Raw genomic sequence first — 24,703 nt, 5'->3', positions numbered from 1 at the left:
CTGTGACCGGTAAAGGGAGGCGCCCCACATAGTGGCCCTTGCCGATAGCGGTACTAGAGTCCAAGAAGATTTTGAACATAAGAAGCAAGTAAAGAACCAAGAGCTCTTATTTTGTGACCCGTAATTCTGCGCGCGAAGACCTGAACGAAGATACCGTTCGGTTGGGTGGATTCGGTTGTGTGATTGTGTGTCGGGGTGTAACTGAGACGGAATTTAGTTCTGAAGCTAAGAATTCGTGGGTGGGTTAACCACTTGCAAGACACCTCTAGACACAGGCACAGCCAAGGATTCGGAACCTCTTTGAGGGTTCCAGGGATTCGGAACTTATTTGAAGGTTCCAGGATGGGTCAGGTGAAAAGGGACCCATAACAGGAACTTGAAGAAGTGTATCAGGGCATAGCTACCCCTGTTGGATGCTAATTGTAGCGACTGAAATAATAGCTGAGAAATATACCTAGAGGATTGGTTATCTGCTTTGATCAATCAAATTTGATGTGTGTGATGCTGCTAGTGACGATTATTATACGTCCTGTGGAAAAATGAGTTGGGTGAAATATTCTAGATATGGAATTCAAACAGTTGCTAAAAACTTCTTTATAAATCTTGCAGAGAATATTGCGATGGCATTCTCTCGTGGTTCAATTGGCCGTGGCCAAATTCGAAGACAAGACAAGAATTAACGATATTCAAAAGAAGAGGAGGGATTGTTATATATGGAGTGGTAATTTGTGTCGAGAAAATGGTTGATATTAATAAAGAAGGGGGAGATTTGGGAATGTGGCCATGGGGGTTGGAAAGCCCCGTGGTTGAGATAACATTAGACCCTTAACGATGAGGCCATCAGGAATATAAAAGTCCAGAGGGAACAAAGAAGGGTGATTCAGGAGACTCCATGCAGTCTCGGGTTGTGTGTTCTCCAGCCCTTAAGGCATGGATGTTTCTGGGTGTCTGCTGTTGTTGTTATATTCAAAGTTGTTTGACCAATGAAAAGTTGCTTTGAAAAGAACTGCTGTGGAGAGAAGGGTATAAGAGGGGAGCTTGCCCTCAAGATAAAAACAAACAAACAAACAAAAACATTTCAATACATCGTGTTGCCTTCCTTTATGTCATCAATAAAGAAGCAGAAAGAAGGAATGAAAAGGAACAGACTAGCAGAACAGAGACCAGGACGGGAACAGGCCCATTGATCGCCTCATGAAGACAGGTTCGGCCAAACTCAGCAAACCACTCAGAGAAGCTCGTACTGAAAGTCGCTGGAAATGGGCGCACCGGAGCTGGAGAGAAGCTCGAGCTGAGAGAAGCGGACCCGTGCACACAACTGCCCCTCGCTGGTAAGCAGCTGCGCATTATGGGGAATCGTATATAAGTATAAATATTACAAAATTCAGATGGAGTTGAGACTTCATTTAGAACACTGTGGAGAGGCCCCTGGTGGAGCAGGCTGTCCTCCTGCAGCCCATGGGTTCCACACGGGGCAGATCTCCACACTGCAGCCCGTGGAGGAGCCCCCGGTGGAGCAGGTGGATGTGGCCTGGAGGAGGCTGCGGCCCATGGAGAGCCCCCGCAGGAGCAGGCCCCGGGCCGGAGCTGCAGCCCGTGGACAGGAGCCCACGCAGGAGCAGGGGGTCTGGGGGGAGCTGCCGCCCACGCGTGGGGGACCCGTGCTGGAGCAGTTTGCTCCTGGGGGAGGGATGGACCCCGTGGGACGGAGCCGTGTGGGAGCAGTGCTTGAGGAGCTGCTGCCTGTGGGCAGCCCATGTGGGATCAGCTGGGGAAGGACGGCATCCCGTGGGAGGGACCCCGCGGGGAGCAGGGGCAGGGAGTGACCGACAAGGAGCGGCGGGGACAAAGCGTCGGGGACTGACCACAGCCCTCAGTCCCCTGTTTCCCTGCGCTGCTCTGGCGGAGGAGGTGGAAGAGGGCAGATGGGGAGAAGGCGTTTTTGGTTTCTTTCCTTTGTTTCTCACTTGTCTAGTTGGTAGTAGGCAATAAATCTTACTATCTCCCTATGCTGAGTCTTTGCCCGTCACGATAATTGTTGAGCGATCTCCCCGTCCTTATCTCAGCCCTTGAGCCATTTGCACCGTATTTTCTCCCCCTTTCCCTTTGAGGAGGGGGAGTGAGAGAGCGGCCGTGGTGGAACTCGGCTGCCCACCTGATCCAGACCACCGCAGTTGCAAAGGACTGGAAAAGTTTTCCGAAGAAACAAGATGTTTAACAAGGAAATGCATAGTTTCCTTATGAAGGCTTCCTTGATAATTGGGGTTATTTCATATTCCCAGCTCGGAGGAGGACAATTGTTGATTTGACCTTCTTTTTTCTTACATGGAAATAAAAGGTCAGCTGCCCTACAAGTACGGGCAACGTATCAGAATCAAGCTCTTTTTGTCTGTAATCCTTTCTCGAGGAAAAGATTTATCCCACACCTTCCACAGACGTAGGGGAGCAGAGAATAATTTTGGAACTACTCTAATTAAAGTCAGTTTGGGCATAGTGGTACTTCTCTAGCTGTTTCTGAGACATACGCATTAGCTACAGAGAGTGTTGTGCTGTCATTGTGAGGCGCCTGCGGTGATGACTTCAGAAACAGAACTGAATTATGTCAGCACAGCACTTTGGGAACAGCTGCCTCTGTGCACGTTTAGCTGGGAGGGACAGAGAAGGGTGCTGGATGTGATGAAACCACGCGAGGATTTGTGGATCCCACCTTGAGGTGCACAGAGAGGGCCCGTGCCCTTCTGTAAGTGTTTTGATGCCTGGCTGAGGAAAAAAAAGTGTTTTTTTTTTTGTTAAGCATAAACAAGAGGCTTAAGAGTACCCCTGCCACGTTAAAATTCAGGACAGCAATGTACTTCATCACATGGGCTGGCCTGTTGAGTAGCGTCTCAGGCTGTGGTGTATGAAGATGCACTCCATCTGCTTTCAGGCTAGCACTTGCAGTGGGCAAGCTGCCTGACCTTAACATTTTTCATTTCATTTTTCACCTGAGTTTTCACCTGAGTTTTGCTTGTTCCCCACAATTCGTTCCTTCTTGGTCTTGGGAAAAAAAAAATAAAATAAAATAAAAGGATTTCCTTTCCATTAATTACATGTTCTTAACTCGACAGATTCGGTTATTGGCCTGGAAGGCAAATATCTGGGCAGACTGTAAGACTTATGCTCGCAGCGTGGGACAGCTCTCGTAAAGGTGATTCAGGGTAGTTTCTGGAAAAAGAAGACATCAGATCTCCAAAACAGCTTTCTTTGTGCTAATGTAGGAAGAGCGAGTAAGAGTCAAGGTAAGAGTCCAGATACCGTAAGAAGCGGCAAGTGTGAAGGAAACTTCCTTCTGGCTGATACAGCTCCATATCTAGTGGTCAAGTATGAAGAGAGCAGTTCTAAGTTTCTTGGGGAGAGGAAAACGAAGAGAGTGGGAGATTGTACAAAGAAAAAAATGGGATTAGCTATTTCAGGGAATGCTAGTAACTGGAAAGAGAGGTTGGAAGAGTGCTTTAAGCCAAGACAGAAACTTTTTAAAAGTAAAACCTAGGAGTTGGATGAACCAAGAAATGAATACATTTTGATTATGGAGTTGTGTCCAGCGTTATCTTGGGAAATATGGTTTCCACATAAAATGTATCTGGCGCTTGAAGTTTTCCTAACGCCCTTCTCTGTGTATTCCCTACTGCTTGGTAAGCGCTGAGGTCACACTGCAGACAGCAGCACGTCCTCTCCCCACTACTTAGCTGTCTGTTTTCACAACATGTCTAGCGACAGAATGGCTTTGACACAACTGCGCCTGTGACCGAGTTCATTCAGCCTGGTGGACAAGGTAAAAGCTCCGGACAAGCGAAGGGGAGGGATGGACGTACAATATGATCACTTTAATCTCATTTCTCTAAGAATCCTCACTGAGAAAACAAAACAAACCAGAATGGAACAGAAGAGAACAAATGAAACAAGCAGCTAGCTTGCTGGAGACATTGTCTGGGAAACAGTGAAAACACTTGCAGACAAAAACATACCAAAGGACTAACTCTTTGAGCTTAATTCTAATCAAACAGCATAACCTCAAACTCCTGTTTATCTTCATAACAGGCTGGTACAGTAACATGTCACATTTGATGACTTTGCAGCATAGATGTCAGGAAGGCAGCTTGGGATCGCCTACTTCTACTTAGAGTTCAGTCTGAAGGGACGAGCAAGTAATTTTTCCTGGGTTGACGGGAATCTGTTCTAAAGTCTGTTTTCTAACACTCTTACAGACACTTCTCTGTCCATCGGCCTGTCCTGCCGACTCTGGTGTGAGTGTGAAGTTGTGGCAAGAGGGGTTTCCCATTCCTATTTGACCTGGTGGACACCAGCTTTCCTAGGAAACTGCTGATGTTGCTGAGGAGGCAGCAGTATCAAAGCCCTTGTTGACGAAGGTACAACAAGCTGGGGAGGCTTTGGCATTTCTGCACAACGCTGCTCCCTGATTGTCACTCCAGACTCAGATTCTGAAAGAAGCAAAGCAAGCTAGAGGAAAACTGTATGTCCTGGTAATTTGTGTTTGTTTATTTTTTCGTTCTTCACTTGTAAGACAATCTAAGTCTTTAAACCATTTGTTTGAAAGCACAGCTTTATGGAAATGATTATGGGTGTGCTCCTTCACCTTGTTTGGAACCTGCTTAACCTCGCTTCAGCTATAGGACACCTATGCTCAAATTTATGCTTCCCGTGATAAAGCGGTGTTCTTTCGGTATTCTTTTCTGTGATGATTGCAGGTGAGTTTGAAAAGAGTTCTCAGTATAATTCTTCATTTCCCTTGCAGTATCCAAAACTCCGTATGACAGCGGATCTTCTCCTCTGATCCAAAAAGCTCCACAGGCCAAAAGAGAATTGAGATGAAGAAGGAAATAGAGACTGCAGACCGATATTTCCAACTACCACCCGTAAGTTTTGTGAATTTGTAAGCTTTCTTTCATTGCCCTTGTGGAAAGGAACTACTCAGCTGTTTCTAACCAAAATCTCTTTGTTGTCTTCTATTGACAGACACCACCCGGCTAGCCAAGCTAAACACTTGAAAATGCAAGTAGTGGGACTACTTCCAAACCGTGCTGCTGCTTCTAAGCAGAACTGCGATGTAGGTGGGGACACAGCAAGAGGACATGTCCAGGCCAGGGTGGAACTGAAAGGCACCTGTCTGAGCCACACAACAAAGTCAGTGATTCCCAGTCGGAGACCGTTGCTCGACTAGTGACACAGCAGCTGGAGCACTTATGGTTGCTGCTGATGGGCTCCTGTGAATCAGCCAGGGACGTGAGCTATGAGAATGACTGAAGCGATTTGAAGTTACCTGAAAGAAAGAAGAGAGAAGAAGAAAAGAGGGGAAGGGAAGGGGAGGGGAGGGGAGGGAAGGGAGGGGAAGGGAAGGGGAGGGGAGGGGAGGGGAACGGGAGGGGAGGGGAGGGGAGGGGAGGGGAGGGGAGGGGAGGGGAGGGGAGGGGAGGGGAGGGGAGGGGAGGGGAGGGGAGGGGAGGGGAGGGGAGGGGAGGGGAGGGGAGGGGAGGGGAGGGGAGGGGAGGGGCTGGGAGGGACAGGGAGGGCTGGGGAGGGCAGGGGAAGATAGTGTAAGGGAGGATAGGATAGGGTAGTGTAGCGTAGTGTAGCGTAGTGTAGCGTAGGGGAGTGTAGCAAAGGGGAGTGTAGGGGAGTGTAGGGTAGGATAGGGGAGGGGAGTGTAGGGGAGCGTAGGGCAGGGGAGCATAGGGTAATGTTGGGTAGTGTAGCAAAGGGGAGTGTAGGGTAGTATAGGGGAGGGGAGTATAGGGGTGTGTAGGGTAGGATAGGGGAGGGGAGTGTAGCAGAGTGTAGGGACAGGGAGCGTAGGGGAGGGGAGGGAAGGGAAAAGAGGGGATGGGAGGGGAAGGGAGGGACAGGGAGGGACAGGCAGGGCAGGGGAGGGCAGAGGAAGATAGTGTAAGGGAGGATAGGATAGGGTAGCGTAGCGTAGGAGAGTATAGGATGGTGTAGGGGAGTGGAGTTTAGGGCAGTGTAGGGTAGGATAGGGGAGGGGAGTGTAGCAGAGTGTAGGGACAGGGAGCGTAGGGGAGGGGGGTGGAGGGAAGGGAAAAGAGGGGATGGGAGGGGTGGGGAGTGCTACCATAAATAAAATTGCCAAATACATGACATTTTGGATCTGGAGCCAAATATTTGTGTTGCTGAAGGGATGCAAGACACAGACTCCCGATGCCTCTTGAACAGGAGGCGTTTATTGCCCTTTTTCACTACTACATGTACTCTCCCCGTAGCCCCACGTGCTGTCCACGCGCCCAAATCTATCATACAGTTGGTCAGAGAGCCTCAGGCACGCGCCTGGAGCCAGCCAGCAATCGCCCCTTGCCCAAAGGTCCTCTTCAACACTGTAGCCAATTCTTGATCTCAGCCTTGCCCAAGTTTTGGTTTCTACCGCTTGTTTCCTCATTACCTCTAATTCAGGGACCTGCGAAACAGCGCGAAGCCACCTGCAAATTCCTTCCCCACACGTTGCCATTCATTCCACAAGCTGATTTATCGCTGCCATCCGCGCATTGCACAGGGCCATGAAAGGTTTGGCGTGCACAGAGGTGGCTGAGGATTTTCAGAAATAACTTGCCTTAAGAACTGCATCAAGACTTTTGCTGGAAGGCAAAAGATGGGGTGATTGATTAACATAGGGATGGCAGCTGAGCAAGGGAAGCATCTTCAAAACTTCCAAATATTTCCTGTATACAGAACTACAGCTCCTCTGCTCTCCGGTTAGGAGTTTCTGTCACCTGCTTAGGAAGCAGAAGCAGTAAAATGGGATTTAGAGGATGCAGCTGAAGCATCAGTGCCAGTTAGAGGAAACCATCAGTTTACGCGGTTTGAAGAGACTTTGACCGGTTTTCCAAGGAACATGTACTAGTGCTGTGTATATATACGTCTATACATATATATGCACCTGGCTTGTATCAGAAATAGAGTGGCCATCAGGTCTAGGGAAGCCGTTGTCCCTCTGTGCTCGGCTCTGGTGAGGCCGCACCTCGAGCACTGTGTTCAGCGAAGACCTCGAGGTGCTGGAGCGTGTCCGGAGAAGGGCTCTGAAGCTTGTTAAGGGTTTAGAGAACAAGTCTTGTGAGGAGCGGCTGAGGGAGCTGGGGCTGTTCAGCCTGGAGAAAAGGAGGCTCGGGGGAGACCTTCCTGTGCTCTACAGTAAGCTTAAAGGAGGCTCCAGAGAGGTGGGGATCGCTCTCTTCTCCCAAGCCCCAAGTCACAAGACAAGAACAAAAACCCTCAAGCTGTACCAGGGGAGGCTTAGGTTGGTTATTATGAAAAATTTCTTCACGGAAAGAGTTGCTCTGGTGGGTTTACGTGGCAAGGTGTTGGTAGCAGGGGGCCATAGGGGTGGCTTCTGTGAGAAGAAGCTTTTCTTCGATCCAGGAAGAACGGGATACATAAGGCCTGAAGACCGAGTTGCTTGACAACTTAGAGCGAGACGTATTGTTCAAAAGGAATGCAAAATGGAGACTTTTAAGTCATGGAACTTAAAGGATTGTTTGTTACCTTTTCTGATTGTACATATGTATAGGCATACTTGGGTTGAGTATGTAAAAGCGATGTTCTGTATACTTAGAATGTTTGATGTTTGTGTGTGCGTGTTGGTGGAGCGTAGACTCCCCGCACACCCAGCGCTGTTTACGTGCCTTTTATACCTTTTATAAATATTTGTTTTATAAATATTACAAAATTCAGATTGAGTTGAGACTTCGTTTATAACAAATTGGTGACCCCGACTTGATCTTCTTGGACTTTGGATCTGTGACCGGTAAAGGGAGGCGCCCCACATAGTGGCCCTTGCCGATAGCGGTACTAGAGTCCAAGAAGATTTTGAACATAAGAAGCAAGTAAAGAACCAAGAGCTCTTATTTTGTGACCCGTAATTCTGCGCGCGAAGACCTGAACGAAGATACCGTTCGGTTGGGTGGATTCGGTTGTGTGATTGTGTGTCGGGGTGTAACTGAGACGGAATTTAGTTCTGAAGCTAAGAATTCGTGGGTGGGTTAACCACTTGCAAGACACCTCTAGACACAGGCACAGCCAAGGATTCGGAACCTCTTTGAGGGTTCCAGGGATTCGGAACTTATTTGAAGGTTCCAGGATGGGTCAGGTGAAAAGGGACCCATAACAGGAACTTGAAGAAGTGTATCAGGGCATAGCTACCCCTGTTGGATGCTAATTGTAGCGACTGAAATAATAGCTGAGAAATATACCTAGAGGATTGGTTATCTGCTTTGATCAATCAAATTTGATGTGTGTGATGCTGCTAGTGACGATTATTATACGTCCTGTGGAAAAATGAGTTGGGTGAAATATTCTAGATATGGAATTCAAACAGTTGCTAAAAACTTCTTTATAAATCTTGCAGAGAATATTGCGATGGCATTCTCTCGTGGTTCAATTGGCCGTGGCCAAATTCGAAGACAAGACAAGAATTAACGATATTCAAAAGAAGAGGAGGGATTGTTATATATGGAGTGGTAATTTGTGTCGAGAAAATGGTTGATATTAATAAAGAAGGGGGAGATTTGGGAATGTGGCCATGGGGGTTGGAAAGCCCCGTGGTTGAGATAACATTAGACCCTTAAGGATGAGGCCATCAGGAATATAAAAGTCCAGAGGGAACAAAGAAGGGTGATTCAGGAGACTCCATGCAGTCTCGGGTTGTGTGTTCTCCAGCCCTTAAGGCATGGATGTTTCTGGGTGTCTGCTGTTGTTGTTATATTCAAAGTTGTTTGACCAATGAAAAGTTGCTTTGAAAAGAACTGCTGTGGAGAGAAGGGTATAAGAGGGGAGCTTGCCCTCAAGATAAAAACAAACAAACAAACAAAAACATTTCAATACATCGTGTTGCCTTCCTTTATGTCATCAATAAAGAAGCAGAAAGAAGGAATGAAAAGGAACAGACTAGCAGAACAGAGACCAGGACGGGAACAGGCCCATTGATCGCCTCATGAAGACAGGTTCGGCCAAACTCAGCAAACCACTCAGAGAAGCTCGTACTGAAAGTCGCTGGAAATGGGCGCACCGGAGCTGGAGAGAAGCTCGAGCTGAGAGAAGCGGACCCGTGCACACAACTGCCCCTCGCTGGTAAGCAGCTGCGCATTATGGGGAATCGTATATAAGTATAAATATTACAAAATTCAGACGGAGTTGAGACTTCATTTAGAACACTGTGGAGAGGCCCCTGGTGGAGCAGGCTGTCCTCCTGCAGCCCATGGGTTCCACACGGGGCAGATCTCCACACTGCAGCCCGTGGAGGAGCCCCCGGTGGAGCAGGTGGATGTGGCCTGGAGGAGGCTGCGGCCCATGGAGAGCCCCCGCAGGAGCAGGCCCCGGGCCGGAGCTGCAGCCCGTGGACAGGAGCCCACGCAGGAGCAGGGGGTCTGGGGGGAGCTGCCGCCCACGCGTGGGGGACCCGTGCTGGAGCAGTTTGCTCCTGGGGGAGGGATGGACCCCGTGGGACGGAGCCGTGTGGGAGCAGTGCTTGAGGAGCTGCTGCCTGTGGGCAGCCCATGTGGGATCAGCTGGGGAAGGACGGCATCCCGTGGGAGGGACCCCGTGGGGAGCAGGGGCAGGGAGTGACCGACAAGGAGCGGCGGGGACAAAGCGTCGGGGACTGACCACAGCCCTCAGTCCCCTGTTTCCCTGCGCTGCTCTGGCGGAGGAGGTGGAAGAGGGCAGATGGGGAGAAGGCGTTTTTGGTTTCTTTCCTTTGTTTCTCACTTGTCTAGTTGGTAGTAGGCAATAAATCTTACTATCTCCCTATGCTGAGTCTTTGCCCGTCACGATAATTGTTGAGCGATCTCCCCGTCCTTATCTCAGCCCTTGAGCCATTTGCACCGTATTTTCTCCCCCTTTCCCTTTGAGGAGGGGGAGTGAGAGAGCGGCCGTGGTGGAACTCGGCTGCCCACCTGATCCAGACCACCGCAGTTGCAAAGGACTGGAAAAGTTTTCCGAAGAAACAAGATGTTTAACAAGGAAATGCATAGTTTCCTTATGAAGGCTTCCTTGATAATTGGGGTTATTTCATATTCCCAGCTCGGAGGAGGACAATTGTTGATTTGACCTTCTTTTTTCTTACATGGAAATAAAAGGTCAGCTGCCCTACAAGTACGGGCAACGTATCAGAATCAAGCTCTTTTTGTCTGTAATCCTTTCTCGAGGAAAAGATTTATCCCACACCTTCCACAGACGTAGGGGAGCAGAGAATAATTTTGGAACTACTCTAATTAAAGTCAGTTTGGGCATAGTGGTACTTCTCTAGCTGTTTCTGAGACATACGCATTAGCTACAGAGAGTGTTGTGCTGTCATTGTGAGGCGCCTGCGGTGATGACTTCAGAAACAGAACTGAATTATGTCAGCACAGCACTTTGGGAACAGCTGCCTCTGTGCACGTTTAGCTGGGAGGGACAGAGAAGGGTGCTGGATGTGATGAAACCACGCGAGGATTTGTGGATCCCACCTTGAGGTGCACAGAGAGGGCCCGTGCCCTTCTGTAAGTGTTTTGATGCCTGGCTGAGGAAAAAAAAGTGTTTTTTTTTTTGTTAAGCATAAACAAGAGGCTTAAGAGTACCCCTGCCACGTTAAAATTCAGGACAGCAATGTACTTCATCACATGGGCTGGCCTGTTGAGTAGCGTCTCAGGCTGTGGTGTATGAAGATGCACTCCATCTGCTTTCAGGCTAGCACTTGCAGTGGGCAAGCTGCCTGACCTTAACATTTTTCATTTCATTTTTCACCTGAGTTTTCACCTGAGTTTTGCTTGTTCCCCACAATTCGTTCCTTCTTGGTCTTGGGAAAAAAAAATAAAATAAAATAAAAGGATTTCCTTTCCATTAATTACATGTTCTTAACTCGACAGATTCGGTTATTGGCCTGGAAGGCAAATATCTGGGCAGACTGTAAGACTTATGCTCGCAGCGTGGGACAGCTCTCGTAAAGGTGATTCAGGGTAGTTTCTGGAAAAAGAAGACATCAGATCTCCAAAACAGCTTTCTTTGTGCTAATGTAGGAAGAGCGAGTAAGAGTCAAGGTAAGAGTCCAGATACCGTAAGAAGCGGCAAGTGTGAAGGAAACTTCCTTCTGGCTGATACAGCTCCATATCTAGTGGTCAAGTATGAAGAGAGCAGTTCTAAGTTTCTTGGGGAGAGGAAAACGAAGAGAGTGGGAGATTGTACAAAGAAAAAAATGGGATTAGCTATTTCAGGGAATGCTAGTAACTGGAAAGAGAGGTTGGAAGAGTGCTTTAAGCCAAGACAGAAACTTTTTAAAAGTAAAACCTAGGAGTTGGATGAACCAAGAAATGAATACATTTTGATTATGGAGTTGTGTCCAGCGTTATCTTGGGAAATATGGTTTCCACATAAAATGTATCTGGCGCTTGAAGTTTTCCTAACGCCCTTCTCTGTGTATTCCCTACTGCTTGGTAAGCGCTGAGGTCACACTGCAGACAGCAGCACGTCCTCTCCCCACTACTTAGCTGTCTGTTTTCACAACATGTCTAGCAACAGAATGGCTTTGACACAACTGCGCCTGTGACCGAGTTCATTCAGCCTGGTGGACAAGGTAAAAGCTCCGGACAAGCGAAGGGGAGGGATGGACGTACAATATGATCACTTTAATCTCATTTCTCTAAGAATCCTCACTGAGAAAACAAAACAAACCAGAATGGAACAGAAGAGAACAAATGAAACAAGCAGCTAGCTTGCTGGAGACATTGTCTGGGAAACAGTCAAAACACTTGCAGACAAAAACATACCAAAGGACTAACTCTTTGAGCTTAATTCTAATCAAACAGCATAACCTCAAACTCCTGTTTATCTTCATAACAGGCTGGTACAGTAACATGTCACATTTGATGACTTTGCAGCATAGATGTCAGGAAGGCAGCTTGGGATCGCCTACTTCTACTTAGAGTTCAGTCTGAAGGGACGAGCAAGTAATTTTTCCTGGGTTGACGGGAATCTGTTCTAAAGTCTGTTTTCTAACACTCTTACAGACACTTCTCTGTCCATCGGCCTGTCCTGCCGACTCTGGTGTGAGTGTGAAGTTGTGGCAAGAGGGGTTTCCCATTCCTATTTGACCTGGTGGACACCAGCTTTCCTAGGAAACTGCTGATGTTGCTGAGGAGGCAGCAGTATCAAAGCCCTTGTTGACGAAGGTACAACAAGCTGGGGAGGCTTTGGCATTTCTGCACAACGCTGCTCCCTGATTGTCACTCCAGACTCAGATTCTGAAAGAAGCAAAGCAAGCTAGAGGAAAACTGTATGTCCTGGTAATTTGTGTTTGTTTATTTTTTCGTTCTTCACTTGTAAGACAATCTAAGTCTTTAAACCATTTGTTTGAAAGCACAGCTTTATGGAAATGATTATGGGTGTGCTCCTTCACCTTGTTTGGAACCTGCTTAACCTCGCTTCAGCTATAGGACACCTATGCTCAAATTTATGCTTCCCGTGATAAAGCGGAGTTCTTTCGGTATTCTTTTCTGTGATGATTGCAGGTGAGTTTGAAAAGAGTTCTCAGTATAATTCTTCATTTCCCTTGCAGTATCCAAAACTCCGTATGACAGCGGATCTTCTCCTCTGATCCAAAAAGCTCCACAGGCCAAAAGAGAATTGAGATGAAGAAGGAAATAGAGACTGCAGACCGATATTTCCAACTACCACCCGTAAGTTTTGTGAATTTGTAAGCTTTCTTTCATTGCCCTTGTGGAAAGGAACTACTCAGCTGTTTCTAACCAAAATCTCTTTGTTGTCTTCTATTGACAGACACCACCCGGCTAGCCAAGCTAAACACTTGAAAATGCAAGTAGTGGGACTACTTCCAAACCGTGCTGCTGCTTCTAAGCAGAACTGCGATGTAGGTGGGGACACAGCAAGAGGACATGTCCAGGCCAGGGTGGAACTGAAAGGCACCTGTCTGAGCCACACAACAAAGTCAGTGATTCCCAGTCGGAGACCGTTGCTCGACTAGTGACACAGCAGCTGGAGCACTTATGGTTGCTGCTGATGGGCTCCTGTGAATCAGCCAGGGACGTGAGCTATGAGAATGACTGAAGCGATTTGAAGTTACCTGAAAGAAAGAAGAGAGAAGAAGAAAAGAGGGGAAGGGAAGGGGAGGGGAGGGGAGGGAAGGGAGGGGAAGGGAAGGGGAGGGGAGGGGAGGGGAACGGGAGGGGAGGGGAGGGGAGGGGAGGGGAGGGGAGGGGAGGGGAGGGGAGGGGAGGGGAGGGGAGGGGAGGGGAGGGGAGGGGAGGGGAGGGGAGGGGAGGGGAGGGGAGGGGAGGGGAGGGGAGGGGAGGGGAGGGGAGGGGAGGGGAGGGGCTGGGAGGGACAGGGAGGGCTGGGGAGGGCAGGGGAAGATAGTGTAAGGGAGGATAGGATAGGGTAGTGTAGCGTAGTGTAGCGTAGTGTAGCGTAGGGGAGTGTAGCAAAGGGGAGTGTAGGGGAGCGTAGGGCAGGGGAGCATAGGGTAATGTTGGGTAGTGTAGCAAAGGGGAGTGTAGGGTAGTATAGGGGAGGGGAGTATAGGGGTGTGTAGGGTAGGATAGGGGAGGGGAGTGTAGCAGAGTGTAGGGACAGGGAGCGTAGGGGAGGGGAGGGAAGGGAAAAGAGGGGATGGGAGGGGAAGGGAGGGACAGGGAGGGACAGGCAGGGCAGGGGAGGGCAGAGGAAGATAGTGTAAGGGAGGATAGGATAGGGTAGCGTAGCGTAGGAGAGTATAGGATGGTGTAGGGGAGTGGAGTTTAGGGCAGTGTAGGGTAGGATAGGGGAGGGGAGTGTAGCAGAGTGTAGGGACAGGGAGCGTAGGGGAGGGGGGTGGAGGGAAGGGAAAAGAGGGGATGGGAGGGGTGGGGAGTGCTACCATAAATAAAATTGCCAAATACATGACATTTTGGATCTGGAGCCAAATATTTGTGTTGCTGAAGGGATGCAAGACACAGACTCCCGATGCCTCTTGAACAGGAGGCGTTTATTGCCCTTTTTCACTACTACATGTACTCTCCCCGTAGCCCCACGTGCTGTCCACGCGCCCAAATCTATCATACAGTTGGTCAGAGAGCCTCAGGCACGCGCCTGGAGCCAGCCAGCAATCGCCCCTTGCCCAAAGGTCCTCTTCAACACTGTAGCCAATTCTTGATCTCAGCCTTGCCCAAGTTTTGGTTTCTACCGCTTGTTTCCTCATTACCTCTAATTCAGGGACCTGCGAAACAGCGCGAAGCCACCTGCAAATTCCTTCCCCACACGTTGCCATTCATTCCACAAGCTGATTTATCGCTGCCATCCGCGCATTGCACAGGGCCATGAAAGGTTTGGCGTGCACAGAGGTGGCTGAGGATTTTCAGAAATAACTTGCCTTAAGAACTGCATCAAGACTTTTGCTGGAAGGCAAAAGATGGGGTGATTGATTAACATAGGGATGGCAGCTGAGCAAGGGAAGCATCTTCAAAACTTCCAAATATTTCCTGTATACAGAACTACAGCTCCTCTGCTCTCCGGTTAGGAGTTTCTGTCACCTGCTTAGGAAGCAGAAGCAGTAAAATGGGATTTAGAGGATGCAGCTGAAGCATCAGTGCCAGTTAGAGGAAACCATCAGTTTACGCGGTTTGAAGAGACTTTGACCGGTTTTCCAAGGAACATGTACTAGTGCTGTGTATATATACGTCTATACATATATATGCACCTGGCTTGTATCAGAAATAGAGTGGCCATCAGGTCTAGGGAAGCCGTTGTCCCTCTGTGCTCGGCTCTGGTGAGGCCGCACCTCGAGCACTGTGTTCAGCGAAGACCTCGAGGTGCTGGAGCGTGTCCGCAGAAGGGCTCTGAAGCTTGTTAAGGGTTTAGAGAACAAGTCTTGTGAGGAGCGGCTGAGGGAGCTGGGGCTGTTCAGCCTGGAGAAAAGGAGGCTCGGGGGAGACCTTCCTGTGCTCTACAGTAAGCTTAAAGGAGGCTCCAGAGAGGTGGGGATCGCTCTCTTCTCCCAAGCCCCAAGTCACAAGACAAGAACAAAAACCCTCAAGCTGTACCAGGGGAGGCTTAGGTTGGTTATTATGAAAAATTTCTTCACGGAAAGAGTTGCTCTGGTGGGTTTACGTGGCAAGGTGTTGGTAGCAGGGGGCCATAGGGGTGGCTTCTGTGAGAAGAAGCTTTTCTTCGATCCAGGAAGAACGGGATACATAAGGCCTGAAGACCGAGTTGCTTGACAACTTAGAGCGAGACGTATTGTTCAAAAGGAATGCAAAATGGAGACTTTTAAGTCATGGAACTTAAAGGATTGTTTGTTACCTTTTCTGATTGTACATATGTATAGGCATACTTGGGTTGAGTATGTAAAAGCGATGTTCTGTATACTTAGAATGTTTGATGTTTGTGTGTGCGTGTTGGTGGAGCGTAGACTCCCCGCACACCCAGCGCTGTTTACGTGCCTTTTATACCTTTTATAAATATTTGTTTTATAAATATTACAAAATTCAGATTGAGTTGAGACTTCGTTTATAACAAATTGGTGACCCCGACTTGATCTTCTTGGACTTTGGATCTGTGACCGGTAAAGGGAGGCGCCCCACATAGTGGCCCTTGCCGATAGCGGTACTAGAGTCCAAGAAGATTTTGAACATAAGAAGCAAGTAAAGAACCAAGAGCTCTTATTTTGTGACCCGTAATTCTGCGCGCGAAGACCTGAACGAAGATACCGTTCGGTTGGGTGGATTCGGTTGTGTGATTGTGTGTCGGGGTGTAACTGAGACGGAATTTAGTTCTGAAGCTAAGAATTCGTGGGTGGGTTAACCACTTGCAAGACACCTCTAGACACAGGCACAGCCAAGGATTCGGAACCTCTTTGAGGGTTCCAGGGATTCGGAACTTATTTGAAGGTTCCAGGATGGGTCAGGTGAAAAGGGACCCATAACAGGAACTTGAAGAAGTGTATCAGGGCATAGCTACCCCTGTTGGATGCTAATTGTAGCGACTGAAATAATAGCTGAGAAATATACCTAGAGGATTGGTTATCTGCTTTGATCAATCAAATTTGATGTGTGTGATGCTGCTAGTGACGATTATTATACGTCCTGTGGAAAAATGAGTTGGGTGAAATATTCTAGATATGGAATTCAAACAGTTGCTAAAAACTTCTTTATAAATCTTGCAGAGAATATTGCGATGGCATTCTCTCGTGGTTCAATTGGCCGTGGCCAAATTCGAAGACAAGACAAGAATTAACGATATTCAAAAGAAGAGGAGGGATTGTTATATATGGAGTGGTAATTTGTGTCGAGAAAATGGTTGATATTAATAAAGAAGGGGGAGATTTGGGAATGTGGCCATGGGGGTTGGAAAGCCCCGTGGTTGAGATAACATTAGACCCTTAAGGATGAGGCCATCAGGAATATAAAAGTCCAGAGGGAACAAAGAAGGGTGATTCAGGAGACTCCATGCAGTCTCGGGTTGTGTGTTCTCCAGCCCTTAAGGCATGGATGTTTCTGGGTGTCTGCTGTTGTTGTTATATTCAAAGTTGTTTGACCAATGAAAAGTTGCTTTGAAAAGAACTGCTGTGGAGAGAAGGGTATAAGAGGGGAGCTTGCCCTCAAGATAAAAACAAACAAACAAACAAAAACATTTCAATACATCGTGTTGCCTTCCTTTATGTCATCAATAAAGAAGCAGAAAGAAGGAATGAAAAGGAACAGACTAGCAGAACAGAGACCAGGACGGGAACAGGCCCATTGATCGCCTCATGAAGACAGGTTCGGCCAAACTCAGCAAACCACTCAGAGAAGCTCGTACTGAAAGTCGCTGGAAATGGGCGCACCGGAGCTGGAGAGAAGCTCGAGCTGAGAGAAGCGGACCCGTGCACACAACTGCCCCTCGCTGGTAAGCAGCTGCGCATTATGGGGAATCGTATATAAGTATAAATATTACAAAATTCAGACGGAGTTGAGACTTCATTTAGAACACTGTGGAGAGGCCCCTGGTGGAGCAGGCTGTCCTCCTGCAGCCCATGGGTTCCACACGGGGCAGATCTCCACACTGCAGCCCGTGGAGGAGCCCCCGGTGGAGCAGGTGGATGTGGCCTGGAGGAGGCTGCGGCCCATGGAGAGCCCCCGCAGGAGCAGGCCCCGGGCCGGAGCTGCAGCCCGTGGACAGGAGCCCACGCAGGAGCAGGGGGTCTGGGGGGAGCTGCCGCCCACGCGTGGGGGACCCGTGCTGGAGCAGTTTGCTCCTGGGGGAGGGATGGACCCCGTGGGACGGAGCCGTGTGGGAGCAGTGCTTGAGGAGCTGCTGCCTGTGGGCAGCCCATGTGGGATCAGCTGGGGAAGGACGGCATCCCGTGGGAGGGACCCCGTGGGGAGCAGGGGCAGGGAGTGACCGACAAGGAGCGGCGGGGACAAAGCGTCGGGGACTGACCACAGCCCTCAGTCCCCTGTTTCCCTGCGCTGCTCTGGCGGAGGAGGTGGAAGAGGGCAGATGGGGAGAAGGCGTTTTTGGTTTCTTTCCTTTGTTTCTCACTTGTCTAGTTGGTAGTAGGCAATAAATCTTACTATCTCCCTATGCTGAGTCTTTGCCCGTCACGATAATTGTTGAGCGATCTCCCTGTCCTTATCTCAGCCCTTGAGCCATTTGCACCGTATTTTCTCCCCCTTTCCCTTTGAGGAGGGGGAGTGAGAGAGCGGCCGTGGTGGAACTCGGCTGCCCACCTGATCCAGACCACCGCAGTTGCAAAGGACTGGAAAAGTTTTCCGAAGAAACAAGATGTTTAACAAGGAAATGCATAGTTTCCTTATGAAGGCTTCCTTGATAATTGGGGTTATTTCATATTCCCAGCTCGGAGGAGGACAATTGTTGATTTGACCTTCTTTTTTCTTACATGGAAATAAAAGGTCAGCTGCCCTACAAGTACGGGCAACGTATCAGAATCAAGCTCTTTTTGTCTGTAATCCTTTCTCGAGGAAAAGATTTATCCCACACCTTCCACAGACGTAGGGGAGCAGAGAATAATTTTGGAACTACTCTAATTAAAGTCAGTTTGGGCATAGTGGTACTTCTCTAGCTGTTTCTGAGACATACGCATTAGCTACAGAGAGTGTTGTGCTGTCATTGTGAGGCGCCTGCGGTGATGACTTCAGAAACAGAACTGAATTATGTCAGCACAGCACTTTGGGAACAGCTGCCTCTGTGCACGTTTAGCTGGGAGGGACAGAGAAGGGTGCTGGATGTGATGAAACCACGCGAGGATTTGTGGATCCCACCTTGAGGTGCACAGAGAGGGCCCGTGCCCTTCTGTAAGTGTTTTGATGCCTGGCTGAGGAAAAAAAAGTGTTTTTTTTTTTGTTAAGCATAAACAAGAGGCTTAAGAGTACCCCTGCCACGTTAAAATTCAGGACAGCAATGTACTTCATCACATGGGCTGGCCTGTTGAGTAGCGTCTCAGGCTGTGGTGTATGAAGATGCACTCCATCTGCTTTCAGGCTAGCACTTGCAGTGGGCAAGCTGCCTGACCTTAACATTTTTCATTTCATTTTTCACCTGAGTTTTCACCTGAGTTTTGCTTGTTCCCCACAATTCGTTCCTTCTTGGTCTTGGGAAAAAAAAATAAAATAAAATAAAAGGATTTCCTTTCCATTAATTACATGTTCTTAACTCGACAGATTCGGTTATTGGCCTGGAAGGCAAATATCTGGGCAGACTGTAAGACTTATGCTCGCAGCGTGGGACAGCTCTCGTAAAGGTGATTCAGGGTAGTTTCTGGAAAAAGAAGACATCAGATCTCCAAAACAGCTTTCTTTGTGCTAATGTAGGAAGAGCGAGTAAGAGTCAAGGTAAGAGTCCAGATACCGTAAGAAGCGGCAAGTGTGAAGGAAACTTCCTTCTGGCTGATACAGCTCCATATCTAGTGGTCAAGTATGAAGAGAGCAGTTCTAAGTTTCTTGGGGAGAGGAAAACGAAGAGAGTGGGAGATTGTACAAAGAAAAAAATGGGATTAGCTATTTCAGGGAATGCTAGTAACTGGAAAGAGAGGTTGGAAGAGTGCTTTAAGCCAAGACAGAAACTTTTTAAAAGTAAAACCTAGGAGTTGGATGAACCAAGAAATGAATACATTTTGATTATGGAGTTGTGTCCAGCGTTATCTTGGGAAATATGGTTTCCACATAAAATGTATCTGGCGCTTGAAGTTTTCCTAACGCCCTTCTCTGTGTATTCCCTACTGCTTGGTAAGCGCTGAGGTCACACTGCAGACAGCAGCACGTCCTCTCCCCACTACTTAGCTGTCTGTTTTCACAACATGTCTAGCAACAGAATGGCTTTGACACAACTGCGCCTGTGACCGAGTTCATTCAGCCTGGTGGACAAGGTAAAAGCTCCGGACAAGCGAAGGGGAGGGATGGACGTACAATATGATCACTTTAATCTCATTTCTCTAAGAATCCTCACTGAGAAAACAAAACAAACCAGAATGGAACAGAAGAGAACAAATGAAACAAGCAGCTAGCTTGCTGGAGACATTGTCTGGGAAACAGTCAAAACACTTGCAGACAAAAACATACCAAAGGACTAACTCTTTGAGCTTAATTCTAATCAAACAGCATAACCTCAAACTCCTGTTTATCTTCATAACAGGCTGGTACAGTAACATGTCACATTTGATGACTTTGCAGCATAGATGTCAGGAAGGCAGCTTGGGATCGCCTACTTCTACTTAGAGTTCAGTCTGAAGGGACGAGCAAGTAATTTTTCCTGGGTTGACGGGAATCTGTTCTAAAGTCTGTTTTCTAACACTCTTACAGACACTTCTCTGTCCATCGGCCTGTCCTGCCGACTCTGGTGTGAGTGTGAAGTTGTGGCAAGAGGGGTTTCCCATTCCTATTTGACCTGGTGGACACCAGCTTTCCTAGGAAACTGCTGATGTTGCTGAGGAGGCAGCAGTATCAAAGCCCTTGTTGACGAAGGTACAACAAGCTGGGGAGGCTTTGGCATTTCTGCACAACGCTGCTCCCTGATTGTCACTCCAGACTCAGATTCTGAAAGAAGCAAAGCAAGCTAGAGGAAAACTGTATGTCCTGGTAATTTGTGTTTGTTTATTTTTTCGTTCTTCACTTGTAAGACAATCTAAGTCTTTAAACCATTTGTTTGAAAGCACAGCTTTATGGAAATGATTATGGGTGTGCTCCTTCACCTTGTTTGGAACCTGCTTAACCTCGCTTCAGCTATAGGACACCTATGCTCAAATTTATGCTTCCCGTGATAAAGCGGTGTTCTTTCGGTATTCTTTTCTGTGATGATTGCAGGTGAGTTTGAAAAGAGTTCTCAGTATAATTCTTCATTTCCCTTGCAGTATCCAAAACTCCGTATGACAGCGGATCTTCTCCTCTGATCCAAAAAGCTCCACAGGCCAAAAGAGAATTGAGATGAAGAAGGAAATAGAGACTGCAGACCGATATTTCCAACTACCACCCGTAAGTTTTGTGAATTTGTAAGCTTTCTTTCATTGCCCTTGTGGAAAGGAACTACTCAGCTGTTTCTAACCAAAATCTCTTTGTTGTCTTCTATTGACAGACACCACCCGGCTAGCCAAGCTAAACACTTGAAAATGCAAGTAGTGGGACTACTTCCAAACCGTGCTGCTGCTTCTAAGCAGAACTGCGATGTAGGTAGGGACACAGCAAGAGGACATGTCCAGGCCAGGGTGGAACTGAAAGGCACCTGTCTGAGCCACACAACAAAGTCAGTGATTCCCAGTCGGAGACCGTTGCTCGACTAGTGACACAGCAGCTGGAGCACTTATGGTTGCTGCTGATGGGCTCCTGTGAATCAGCCAGGGACGTGAGCTATGAGAATGACTGAAGCGATTTGAAGTTACCTGAAAGAAAGAAGAGAGAAGAAGAAAAGAGGGGAAGGGAAGGGGAGGGGAGGGGAGGGAAGGGAGAGGAAGGGAAGGGGAGGGGAGGGGAGGGGAACGGGAGGGGAGGGGAGGGGAGGGGAGGGGAACGGGAGGGGAGGGGAGGGGAGGGGAGGGGAGGGGAGGGGAGGGGAGGGGAGGGGAGGGGAGGGGAGGGGAGGGGAGGGGAGGGGAGGGGAGGGGAGGGGAGGGGAGGGGAGGGGAGGGGAGGGGAGGGGAGGGGAGGGGAGGGACAGGGAGGGCTGGGGAGGGCAGGGGAAGATAGTGTAAGGGAGGATAGGATAGGGTAGTGTAGCGTAGTGTAGCGTAGTGTAGCGTAGGGGAGTGTAGCAAAGGGGAGTGTAGGGGAGTGTAGGGTAGGATAGGGGAGGGGAGTGTAGGGGAGCGTAGGGCAGGGGAGCATAGGGTAATGTTGGGTAGTGTAGCAAAGGGGAGTGTAGGGTAGTATAGGGGAGGGGAGTATAGGGGTGTGTAGGGTAGGATAGGGGAGGGGAGTGTAGCAGAGTGTAGGGACAGGGAGCGTAGGGGAGGGGAGGGAAGGGAAAAGAGGGGATGGGAGGGGAAGGGAGGGACAGGGAGGGACAGGCAGGGCAGGGGAGGGCAGAGGAAGATAGTGTAAGGGAGGATAGGATAGGGTAGCGTAGCGTAGGAGAGTATAGGATGGTGTAGGGGAGTGGAGTTTAGGGCAGTGTAGGGTAGGATAGGGGAGGGGAGTGTAGCAGAGTGTAGGGACAGGGAGCGTAGGGGAGGGGGGTGGAGGGAAGGGAAAAGAGGGGATGGGAGGGGTGGGGAGTGCTACCATAAATAAAATTGCCAAATACATGACATTTTGGATCTGGAGCCAAATATTTGTGTTGCTGAAGGGATGCAAGACACAGACTCCCGATGCCTCTTGAACAGGAGGCGTTTATTGCCCTTTTTCAGTACTACATGTACTCTCCCCGTAGCCCCACATGCTGTCCACGCGCCCAAATCTATCATACAGTTGGTCAGAGAGCCTCAGGCACGCGCCTGGAGCCAGCCAGCAATCGCCCCTTGCCCAAAGGTCCTCTTCAACACTGTAGCCAATTCTTGATCTCAGCCTTGCCCAAGTTTTGGTTTCTACCGCTTGTTTCCTCATTACCTCTAATTCAGGGACCTGCGAAACAGCGCGAAGCCACCTGCAAATTCCTTCCCCACACGTTGCCATTCATTCCACAAGCTGATTTATCGCTGCCATCCGCGCATTGCACAGGGCCATGAAAGGTTTGGCGTGCACAGAGGTGGCTGAGGATTTTCAGAAATAACTTGCCTTAAGAACTGCATCAAGACTTTTGCTGGAAGGCAAAAGATGGGGTGATTGATTAACATAGGGATGGCAGCTGAGCAAGGGAAGCATCTTCAAAACTTCCAAATATTTCCTGTATACAGAACTACAGCTCCTCTGCTCTCCGGTTAGGAGTTTCTGTCACCTGCTTAGGAAGCAGAAGCAGTAAAATGGGATTTAGAGGATGCAGCTGAAGCATCAGTGCCAGTTAGAGGAAACCATCAGTTTACGCGGTTTGAAGAGACTTTGACCGGTTTTCCAAGGAACATGTACTAGTGCTGTGTATATATACGTCTATACATATATATGCACCTGGCTTGTATCAGAAATAGAGTGGCCATCAGGTCTAGGGAAGCCGTTGTCCCTCTGTGCTCGGCTCTGGTGAGGCCGCACCTCGAGCACTGTGTTCAGCGAAGACCTCGAGGTGCTGGAGCGTGTCCGCAGAAGGGCTCTGAAGCTTGTTAAGGGTTTAGAGAACAAGTCTTGTGAGGAGCGGCTGAGGGAGCTGGGGCTGTTCAGCCTGGAGAAAAGGAGGCTCGGGGGAGACCTTCCTGTGCTCTACAGTAAGCTTAAAGGAGGCTCCAGAGAGGTGGGGATCGCTCTCTTCTCCCAAGCCCCAAGTCACAAGACAAGAACAAAAACCCTCAAGCTGTACCAGGGGAGGCTTAGGTTGGTTATTATGAAAAATTTCTTCACGGAAAGAGTTGCTCTGGTGGGTTTACGTGGCAAGGTGTTGGTAGCAGGGGGCCATAGGGGTGGCTTCTGTGAGAAGAAGCTTTTCTTCGATCCAGGAAGAACGGGATACATAAGGCCTGAAGACCGAGTTGCTTGACAACTTAGAGCGAGACGTATTGTTCAAAAGGAATGCAAAATGGAGACTTTTAAGTCATGGAACTTAAAGGATTGTTTGTTACCTTTTCTGATTGTACATATGTATAGGCATACTTGGGTTGAGTATGTAAAAGCGATGTTCTGTATACTTAGAATGTTTGATGTTTGTGTGTGCGTGTTGGTGGAGCGTAGACTCCCCGCACACCCAGCGCTGTTTACGTGCCTTTTATACCTTTTATAAATATTTGTTTTATAAATATTACAAAATTCAGATTGAGTTGAGACTTCGTTTATAACAAATTGGTGACCCCGACTTGATCTTCTTGGACTTTGGATCTGTGACCGGTAAAGGGAGGCGCCCCACATAGTGGCCCTTGCCGATAGCGGTACTAGAGTCCAAGAAGATTTTGAACATAAGAAGCAAGTAAAGAACCAAGAGCTCTTATTTTGTGACCCGTAATTCTGCGCGCGAAGACCTGAACGAAGATACCGTTCGGTTGGGTGGATTCGGTTGTGTGATTGTGTGTCGGGGTGTAACTGAGACGGAATTTAGTTCTGAAGCTAAGAATTCGTGGGTGGGTTAACCACTTGCAAGACACCTCTAGACACAGGCACAGCCAAGGATTCGGAACCTCTTTGAGGGTTCCAGGGATTCGGAACTTATTTGAAGGTTCCAGGATGGGTCAGGTGAAAAGGGACCCATAACAGGAACTTGAAGAAGTGTATCAGGGCATAGCTACCCCTGTTGGATGCTAATTGTAGCGACTGAAATAATAGCTGAGAAATATACCTAGAGGATTGGTTATCTACTTTGATCAATCAAATTTGATGTGTGTGATGCTGCTAGTGACGATTATTATACGTCCTGTGGAAAAATGAGTTGGGTGAAATATTCTAGATATGGAATTCAAACAGTTGCTAAAAACTTCTTTATAAATCTTGCAGAGAATATTGCGATGGCATTCTCTCGTGGTTCAATTGGCCGTGGCCAAATTCGAAGACAAGACAAGAATTAACGATATTCAAAAGAAGAGGAGGGATTGTTATATATGGAGTGGTAATTTGTGTCGAGAAAATGGTTGATATTAATAAAGAAGGGGGAGATTTGGGAATGTGGCCATGGGGGTTGGAAAGCCCCGTGGTTGAGATAACATTAGACCCTTAACGATGAGGCCATCAGGAATATAAAAGTCCAGAGGGAACAAAGAAGGGTGATTCAGGAGACTCCATGCAGTCTCGGGTTGTGTGTTCTCCAGCCCTTAAGGCATGGATGTTTCTGGGTGTCTGCTGTTGTTGTTATATTCAAAGTTGTTTGACCAATGAAAAGTTGCTTTGAAAAGAACTGCTGTGGAGAGAAGGGTATAAGAGGGGAGCTTGCCCTCAAGATAAAAACAAACAAACAAACAAAAACATTTCAATACATCGTGTTGCCTTCCTTTATGTCATCAATAAAGAAGCAGAAAGAAGGAATGAAAAGGAACAGACTAGCAGAACAGAGACCAGGACGGGAACAGGCCCATTGATCGCCTCATGAAGACAGGTTCGGCCAAACTCAGCAAACCACTCAGAGAAGCTCGTACTGAAAGTCGCTGGAAATGGGCGCACCGGAGCTGGAGAGAAGCTCGAGCTGA

General features: G+C 48.4%; 3 long non-coding RNA genes across 6 annotated transcripts; all 3 read left to right on the top strand.

Moving 5' to 3' along the window:
• The first annotated feature begins 705 nt into the window (after positions 1 to 705).
• Positions 706 to 5,337, top strand: LOC311446181. 2 transcript variants are annotated; one of them, XR_014698784.1, is made up of 5 exons: positions 706 to 1,331; positions 3,108 to 3,278; positions 4,245 to 4,520; positions 4,793 to 4,913; positions 5,014 to 5,337. It is a non-coding gene; the product is annotated as an uncharacterized lncRNA (long non-coding RNA). The 2 variants fall into 2 exon arrangements; XR_014698785.1 differs by lacking the exons at positions 706 to 1,331; positions 3,108 to 3,278 and having other exon boundaries at positions 3,928 to 4,520.
• Positions 5,338 to 8,750: 3,413 nt separating this feature from the next.
• LOC311420630 lies at positions 8,751 to 13,134 on the top strand. Of its 2 annotated transcripts, XR_014684436.1 has the most exons (5): positions 8,751 to 9,129; positions 10,905 to 11,075; positions 12,042 to 12,317; positions 12,590 to 12,710; positions 12,811 to 13,134. It is a non-coding gene; the product is annotated as an uncharacterized lncRNA (long non-coding RNA). The 2 variants fall into 2 exon arrangements; XR_014684437.1 differs by lacking the exons at positions 8,751 to 9,129; positions 10,905 to 11,075 and having other exon boundaries at positions 11,789 to 12,317.
• Positions 13,135 to 16,532: 3,398 nt separating this feature from the next.
• Positions 16,533 to 20,687, top strand: LOC311446307. Of its 2 annotated transcripts, XR_014698833.1 has the most exons (5): positions 16,533 to 16,911; positions 18,687 to 18,857; positions 19,824 to 20,099; positions 20,372 to 20,492; positions 20,593 to 20,687. It is a non-coding gene; the product is annotated as an uncharacterized lncRNA (long non-coding RNA). The 2 variants fall into 2 exon arrangements; XR_014698834.1 differs by lacking the exons at positions 16,533 to 16,911; positions 18,687 to 18,857 and having other exon boundaries at positions 19,581 to 20,099.
• The last annotated feature ends 4,016 nt before the right edge of the window (positions 20,688 to 24,703 follow it).

Source organism: Aythya ferina (assembly GCF_964211825.1).
Source record: "Aythya ferina genome assembly, chromosome: 17".
Taxonomy (NCBI): Eukaryota; Metazoa; Chordata; class Aves; order Anseriformes; family Anatidae; genus Aythya; species Aythya ferina.
This window is presented reverse-complemented; position numbering and strand designations above follow the sequence as displayed.